The following is a 9,170-nucleotide window of genomic DNA, read 5'->3' on the forward strand; positions in this document are numbered from 1 at the left end:
GGACATGTGTAATAAGACATGCAAATAGTCTCTCTCTCTCCCTCCCTCTCTGTCAATCCCTCTCTCCCTCCCTCCCTCTTTTCCTCTCTCTCTCTCTCTCTCTCTCTCTCTCTCTCCCCCTCCGTCTCCGTCTCCGTCTAGGAAAAAAACAATATTCTATTAATAACATTTTGGATTTTAGTTAATATTTACATATAACTTTAGAAAATCGTCATGTTCTACATTTTATCAGTGCTTTTTGATGATTTGTCCCCTTCGACGTTTTTCCTTGATTATGATCCATTCCGCGGCAACCTCTAAAGCAAGAGATGCTAATTCCTTGATCTTGTTTTGCACGGTATCGTTTTTGCTCAATGCCTTCAGTTGTTCCATTTTATGTCTGTTTCCATGAGTTTTGCAGCGACGTCGTTCATGCTTCTCATTACGTTTAGCACAATTTTAATATTACTATATTGTACGTTTGGATTAGAGAGGAAATAGCGTAGCTTTTTCATCGAAAAATCCAAGTTGAGTATTTTCTCACAAGTCTTTTTACTGACCGCCGTAATTCTCGCTAGACCTCCAGTATCAACTGTCTTATTATCTTCATTTTTGTCGATTCGTCGTTCCACAATGTATCGAACACAAGATACATAATTCTAGAATCTAACTCGCGACATTGGATAGTAATTTCACGGCATAAAGTCAAATTTTCAAATAGTAGTGCGGATTTGAGTTTTAACATGTAGTTATCCGATTTCTCAAATCCTGCCTCGTTAAATATACGTTTTCGCATTTTGTTGTTCCCAGCCGGAATGCTAGCGTCTTTTCGACGTCTATAGATGTCGATAGATGTCGAATCGACATCTATAAGATGTCAATTCGACGTCTATAGACGTCGGCGTTCCGGCTGGGTTGACGCTATAGCTAGATTGCACAAAACTGTTGGAGTCTCGCAAGTCTCAATCACGGAACACTCCGGGTTCAGGAAATTTACAATCGGCCGAACAACCTCCATGATTAGTTGACCAAGAAATGCAATCTCAGGATCTATTGTGAGTGCCAGATGCACCAAGGCTTGCGAAACGTATTTCTTTCCCTTGTCTGTACCATCCAGCGCTAACGACAACAATGCCTCCGTACCGCCTTGTTGAACAACTACTTCTCTCACATCTTCTGGAATACATATCGCGTTCAATACGCGGGCTATCAATTTTTTGCAGTTCCGGTTGTCCGTTTTGGTGAGGCTCGCCAAAGCGCTGGTGACACCGGCCTTTGCTAACGCGCACCGTCTTTTATTCACGAATTCGTCGGTGTTCAGTTTCTCGTTTTGCCCGAAAATGTGATGATCCCGGCCAAACTTTAGCAATTCGTTCATTTCGGGTATGAGTTCTTGATTGTCATAAGCGTTACACAAATTTACCAACGTCGTGACCACGGCATAGAGTACCGACTGATCGTCAGTCTTGGCAAGCTCGATAATCGCTTCAATGGCTTCTTCGTCTTCGATCAACTTCTCTTTGATCGCGGCGTAGATGGTGAGATACGACATGCTTATAATGGCCCATTTTTTCATATCTTCTTTCTTGGGATTGATCAAGAAACGCCTGGAAATCTTGGCCAATTCCTTCGTTATTTCATAAGGGAACGAATTGAAAATCGCGATATTGCGTAAACTGCTCTCTTCGAATCTGCTCAACTTGCACAGACTCACAAACGCTTGGACCCGAATTGAATCATTCTTAGATCGATACAGGTTCTCCAGTGTTTCTATACCTTTTTCAAGGAACACGTTGAGATAATTGTACTTAGTCGCAGCGGCGAAGATACATTCACAAACCACTTTTTGTTATATGTCATCCGTTTCCGCCATATCGAGGATTATCTCAAACCTCCCTTTTTTATAAATAATTGCGTCCGCAACATCTAACGGGCCGAATATTAAGGTTGTTATCGCAACTACTGCACGCACCTATAAAGCAATCAATTAATTTATAATTTTTTTGGTTAAACGATAATTAATTTAAAAAATATTAATATACAGTTAGTTTTATTTGATTTTAATTAAAAATAGGAGAAATCTCTGGTTGGAGAAAATAAGAGAAATTAAGTTTCAGAAAATACATAAATGAAAAAGTCACAATCTCCAATAAATTTTGATTAAACTCTCATATTTTTATAATCGTATTTTAATGTAAAACAGAATATACAATACTGATAATTGAAAAAAAAATATATTTTGACATTGTTGCTTAAAAAGTAGAATTTAAATTGGTCAAAAACGCTATTTAAAAGATGACCCTTTAGTTTTAAATAATTTAAATAATGGAAAAAGATGTTGGAAAATACCGTCAATTCTGTACTAACAATAAGTAATGTATAAGACAAATGCAAATTGTCTCCAATAAAATCATCGACGGCGTTGATAAATGTTCTCTTTATCATCATCATAGTACATCTTTTTATATACTTTTGCTAAGCACACACTGATTAAAGATCGCGTAGAAGACGTAATGTTCATCGAGGATTCTTTGTATTTGTATTCCTCCAATTGACTGGCCACCTTTATTAATTTTTTCAAACCGTCAAATTCGATCAATCGTTTGGCCCAGTCTAACGTAGCATAATAAATGTTACGTATAATAAATTTTATTATTGCGTCTCTAGCAAGGCCTGTTATCGTTTTACTTTTTACACTATTCAACAAGCACGATAGAATTGTGTCAATTTCTTTCTTATGTTCTTCGCACAAAGCCTCGTCGGGTTTTGAATCGGGTTCGTTATTCATGCCGCTATAGGTGTTCAATATATTCTGAAATTGAAATAACCAAGAAATTATTAAATTATTAATTACTGAAGTACGTGCATGATAACTACACGTTTTTCGCTTAAAATATTTACTTGTAAATATTTTACTTGTAAATATTGAGACGCGTTGACTCTATCTGAATATGTGCTGTTCATCATTTTCAGACACCAAGGCAGCTAGACCGACGTATTTCATAATGGATTCGGTTTGACTAATATTGTTTTTGCATAACTCGCTTACAATACGAATCGCGCTACAGATCATTTTCTCGTTCTTTTGCAATTTCACAACATGTGTGATTTTGATTCGAATAAATTTTTCTCTTCGAAGATCTTCTCGGCACCAACTTTCTCACGTGCGAGCACAAGCAGATTTGTCATAGCGGTTTCACGTTTCCCCTTTTCTGCACTCATGTTAAATGCTAGATCCAACATTGTGTATACCTAATAAAAAGCAAAATTAAGCGTATACTTAAATATAATAATCTGTAAAAAAATTTAAATAACTGTAAAAGATAATATTTATGACGTGTTTTTTATCCATTTAATGTGTGTAGACTATTAACGATAAGAGCTAATAATTACATAATAATAAAAACAAAAACTTTAATCCATTTGTCAAATTAAATGTAGCATTGAATGAAAGAAAAACTCTTATTATACTAATATATCTAGTACGAGAAATGTGTTACAGTTATTATACAGTTATTATCGAGACCAAATTATCATGTCTTGCTAGTAAATGAACTTTTGTAATAGTTATGTACTTTTGTAATGTATACACATTTACTTTGGCTCTAATTTCTGCATTTTTGTTAAGACGTTTTTGTAGAATTTCAAATAAGCGCGCCGCTGCGGGTTGAACAATTTTGTTATTTGGGTAAGATGAAACAATAATTTCCGCATCCCGATATGCCTCCTCGAATCTCTCTAACTCCATTAGCGCTTGACATCTGCGATACAATGCCTTGGGATCACTACGATGTATCATTAACGCCATGTCGCAGTCTTTAACCGCCTTGTCGTAATCATGCAGCGTTAAATAAACGGCAGTTCGATTTTTGTAGTACACTGCAGCTTCTTCAGCGTTGTCCTCTGCTAGTCTCAGTGCGTTTGTATAGTGATTCACTGCTTTAGCCCAATTGTTTTTTTTATACTCTTTGTTACCCTTTTCTTTCCATTCCTGTGCGGTCATATTTGACTCTGTCATGGTGGAATCTCTACAACATCAATTACATAATGCTATATTATATATTTTAACATGGAAAGACCATCTGCGATATTATATACATAGTATTTTAAATGCGGAAAGTGTAAATGACGTAATTATTACTAAATATTTATATGCAAGTATAAGACATTATATAATGGAGGGAAAATAAACACACAATTCAATAACAACAAATGCAATTATTAGCATAAGATCTTCATATAAATTGTAATTGATTGTTGCAATTTTTAAATTAAAAAGCCGACTTTTTTTACATTAAAAATCAGGTTTATTTTCGGTGAATCGTTGACATAATTAGGAGCATTGAGGTCGCTAATTGCAATTTAATTATTGTCGATCGAGGAAATTCGGGTTTGGATCGACGACGATTTAAGATGCTACACGAAAATATTTTATTTTGTTTTAACGTGAAAAATGCAATTATGTACGCTTCGCTGCAAAAGTCAGGGGCAATTTACGTTTCTCCATTTCTCGTGTCGGGAATTTAAATGCCTCGGCGAGAGCATCCGCTTGTTCTTTTTCGAAGAATTTCCTGATCTGGTACACTATAGTGCAATAAATATGAGTGAAACAAAATATACTTAATTCACTCTAACTTATTGCACCAGTTCAGGAAGTTTTTCGAAAAAGAATAGACGAAGGCTAGTTCAAGAAAGACGTGCGATTTATCTGAGAAGCGCGAAAAATTTTTTTGCGTGAGGTTAAATTTCAACATTTTATTTATATGTGGGCACTTAACGTGCCGTTAACCGTGTATTTGTTTAACTTTGATACATCCAGTCCTTTGGTTTGTTCAAACCCTAGTTCGGACGTGTTTCGTATAACAGACTGCCACAATTTCGAAAAAATGAATACTCGTTCAACAAAGACTTTAGATTCGTAAGAGGTCACATTTCGACAAGAAAAACATCACAGTACACGGAAATTAATCTCTCTATTACATAAAGAGAAGAGACATTATCGCATTGTAAAAATACCTTGGTCTGGAATCTGTTATAATATTACGATTTATTATAAAATTAGGACGTTTTGTCATTCGTCGTTGCTCTTTCTTCGTACAACATGAGATGTTCTTAAATGTGCGTTTATGTTAATGCTCTAATTGCAACTCATTTAGGAGAACTCCTGTACTGTTTAATAGCCCCTACCATAGAATTACTGGCTCGATCACTTAGCTTTACTGTTTCATTTGTGTAAAATGCTGTGGTCGAGTGGGGATAAAACGTTTTGCTCTACTTGCCCCGACGATTCGTTGAGGTATTTTCGGCCGTAAAGTAATAATAATTATAATCTTACATGTTTGTTACAAATATTTTCTTATTACATCGAATTGGATCACGTCAAACGCGCGGCAAGCTTTCATGTAGATCGTCGGCGAAATAGATCCTTTATTACCTGTCGGAGTGCTTCCTCTTTGTTCTCTCATGTCGATTCTAACACTTTTCAAATAATAGTTTTAACCGGGAAGCATCGGCATAGCTAATGAGGCACGACGCTGCGCGTCACGTGAATTTCGAAAGCGCGGACTCGACCGTGTGGAAGGCCGTCAGACTGATCTTTTGCAGAGTTCAGAACGAGACATTATACGGTGTCTTATATAAGCTCGAACTCGTCGAACGCAGCGCGCGACGAAACAAAGTTTCGAGCGAGACGTCAAGACGCGATAATTCGAAGATATTGTTTGCTGAAGTAAGATCTCAAACGACCAATAAGGATGTTCGGTTTGAATTACATCGAAATTAACTAGGATTCTAGCATCCTAGATAAGAATCCCCAAATTGTCGCCAAGATACGTATCCGCATATGCGTTAACGATCTTAAAGAAAGTAATGAAAATATAATATGTTAAGAATGCCATGAAATTTATAACACAAGTTTCATTATAAATAATGATTGCCTGCGTCAAATACACCGACGCTTTTTTTTTTAACCGTTCAAAACCGCGCGCAATTCTTCCGAAACCGTACAAGAATTTTTACAAGTGAGTGCAATTTCCATTTTGCAAAAATTAGGCGCCAAAATGAAAACCATTTATACGTCCGCGGCACTCTCCGAGCTTCACCGATTGCTAACAGCAGCGAAAAAAGAAATTTTAATTTGCAAAAGCGACAATCAAGAACTCACAAAGAGACTTTCGTAGAGACATAGCGACGACCCAAGCCTGTCGAGAAAGAGTATACTTCTGTGCTTGAAGAAGCTAGAATGTTATTTATGCAATAAGTCAAAATTAACTTACAGTTTAATAATAATAACATTGCACTTTTTGACGTAAAACTTACATACAAATCATAATCGATTGTTGCAACATTTTTATATTAGAGAGCAGCTAACTTGCACTAGCATTGAAAGACAGGTTTACTTTTGGTAAATTACCTGTGGCATAAATATAGGAGCATTGAAATAAAATATACACTAAATAATGCTATCGACCTATATTGATTGTAATTATTTATGACATTACACGTAGATACTTTAATTCGTTTTAATGCGAGAAAAGCAATTATGTACATTTCGCTGCATTAGTCAAGGGCAATTTACAGTTCTTTTTTTTATGAATCGAAAATTTATATTTTTCGACAAAAGCGTATCTGGGAAGGCATGTAATTTATCTGAGTTTCGCGAGAAATTCAATTTTGTGAGATTAAATCTCGTTCCATCGACATCTTTGTTTATATGACAGTATTCAACGTTTCGTCAACCGAGTGGTTGTTTTCGATTTTTTTCTTCGACACATCCAGTTCTTTGGTCTGTTTAAATCAGTTCGAACATGTTTTTTATAAACATATCGTCACAACGGCCGGTGGCATAAGGGTAGCATAAGAAAATGAAACTCGAGCAACAAAGACTTCAGATTCGTGGAGGGTCTCATTTCGACGAGATAAATATATTACAGTACACGAAAGTTAATTTTTCAGTTACATGGAAGAAAAGAAACATTATACAATTTATTATAAAATTAAGGTGCTTTGTCATACGTCGCCTGCTCTTTCTTCGTATAACATGAGATGTTTCTAAACGTGAGTTTATATATGTTAATGCTCTAATTGCAACTTATTCAGGAGAATTCATGTACTATGTTTATAATAGCCCTACAAAGGAATCACTGGCTCGGTCACTTTAGCTTTACTGTTTCATTTGTGTAAGATATACAATATTGTGGTCGAGCGAGGGGATGAAACGTTTTGCTCTACTTGCCTCGATGATTTGTCGAGCTATTTTCGGGCGAAATGTAGTAATCTCACGTTGGTTACAATGTTACAAATATCTTTATTACATCGAAAAGGATTACGTCGCACGCGGCAAGCTTTCATTCAGATGATTGCGGCAAAACAGAACAGAATGTAGATTCTTTACCTGTCCCACAGCTTTCTCTTGGTTCTTTCGTGTCGCTCGAGCCTTCAAACTTCCTGTGCTAGCTCCATGTTTACGATCCTTGGATTTTTCAAGGAGTAACTTAAACTGACAAGCATTATCCAAAAAAAGCACCGTGTGCCGTCTCGTTGGAATAGAATTTCATTCGGATTGGCTTTTTGTAACCACGTGACCGGCGTAACTAATGAGACACCTTTTGCTGCGCGTCACGTGACTTTCGAAAGCGCGAATTCGATCGCGCGTAAAGTCGTCAGATTTTTCGCAGAATTTAAAACGAGACATTGGATCAGTTTTCTATTGCTGAACTGGCTGCATTAATTCAGTGTTTATCTCTTTTCTTCCAAGGTGGTAAAAAAGATAATCTCTGAACTCGTGCAGTTCAGCAGAGCTTTGTTACAGCGATAAGTCCGAACTCTTTGAACGCAGCGTATGACACTTTAACGTTTCAAACGTGATGTACGCTTCCCGGTATATTGCTCTTTACATTGGAGATTATTTGAACTGTGACGAGTAGGCTGCTCAATTTTTTTTCTTATTTTCTGTGGAAACATGAGAATTCAGAAACAATAAAATCTTCAAAGATGCGGATTCAACATTTGAATCCGTTATAGAAAATAGAGTGTCAGTATAGCTTGTACATCTATATAATAATATAAATATATACATTATAATATATTATTATTAAACTAGCTGGTTACCCGGGCTTCGCCCCGGAAAACATATGTAATAAGACACGCAAATAGTCTCTCTCTCTCTCTCTCTCTTCCTCTCTCTCTCTCCCTCTTCCTCTCTCCCTCTCTCCCTCTTTCCCTCTCTTCCTCTCTCCCTCTCTTTCTCTCCCTCTCTCTCTCTCTTTTTTTTCTCTTTTTTCTCTCTCTTTCCCTCTCTCTCCCTCTCTCTCTCTCTCTGGAAAATTTCGTAACCGATTTCCAAAAAAATACCGGTTCCCAAAAAGATCGGTAACGAAAAACTATACAGTTTATAGCACTCCCCGTGCTATATTATTAAATATTTAATTAAATATTATTATTAAATATATACGTTGGTTGATTGGTTGCGCTGCAAGATGAACAAATGTTTAGCGGTGCTAAGAGAAGCGCTTCCATTTTGCAAGGATCAGGCGTCGAAATAAGAATTGTATACCTATATACGTTCGCGGCACTCTCCGAGCTCCACCCTTGCTAGCAGCAGCGAAGAAAGAAATTTTAACCTGCAAAAGCGGCAATCAAAAATTCACAGAGATTTTTGCAGAGATATAGCGACGATCCAAGCCCGTCGAGAAAGAGTATACTTCATCTGTGCTTGAAGAAGCTGGAATATTATTTATCATGGGTAAAAAGCGCCGGGACAGGAGTCTTGTAAATGCAAAGTTTCGTTATTTATTAATTATACTGTACATTGTGCTGTCATTTATTAGAATAAGAAGTAATATTCCATTAATATGTCATTTAGATCCCAATTAATTATTCACGTTTAAACTTTTTAATCGAATGTTCTATGTTATCAGTGCTTTGTGACAATCTGTTCCTTTCGATGTCTCTCTTAAGTTTGTCCCATTCCGCAGTAGCTTCTAAAATATGAGAAGCCAATTCCTTGATTTCCTTGTTTTGCACGGTGTCATCGCTCAATTCCCTCACTCGTTTTATTATTGTATCTGTTTTGATAAGTTTTGCAGCGACGTCTTTCGCATTTTGCATCATATTTAATGCAATTTCGGTACCTTTATATTGTAATTCATCGTCTGGATCATTGAGTAAGAAAGGTAGGAATGTCGGCCAAA

General features: G+C 36.5%; 1 pseudogene; it reads right to left on the reverse strand.

The window, feature by feature from the left end:
• Positions 1-228: 228 nt before the first annotated feature.
• Positions 229-7,462, reverse strand: LOC112467284 (annotated as a pseudogene).
• Positions 7,463-9,170: the final 1,708 nt, after the last annotated feature.

This window comes from Temnothorax curvispinosus, unplaced genomic scaffold (assembly GCF_003070985.1).
Source record: "Temnothorax curvispinosus isolate PA1 unplaced genomic scaffold, ASM307098v1 QBEX01017136.1, whole genome shotgun sequence".
In the NCBI taxonomy this organism is placed as follows: domain Eukaryota; kingdom Metazoa; phylum Arthropoda; class Insecta; order Hymenoptera; family Formicidae; genus Temnothorax; species Temnothorax curvispinosus.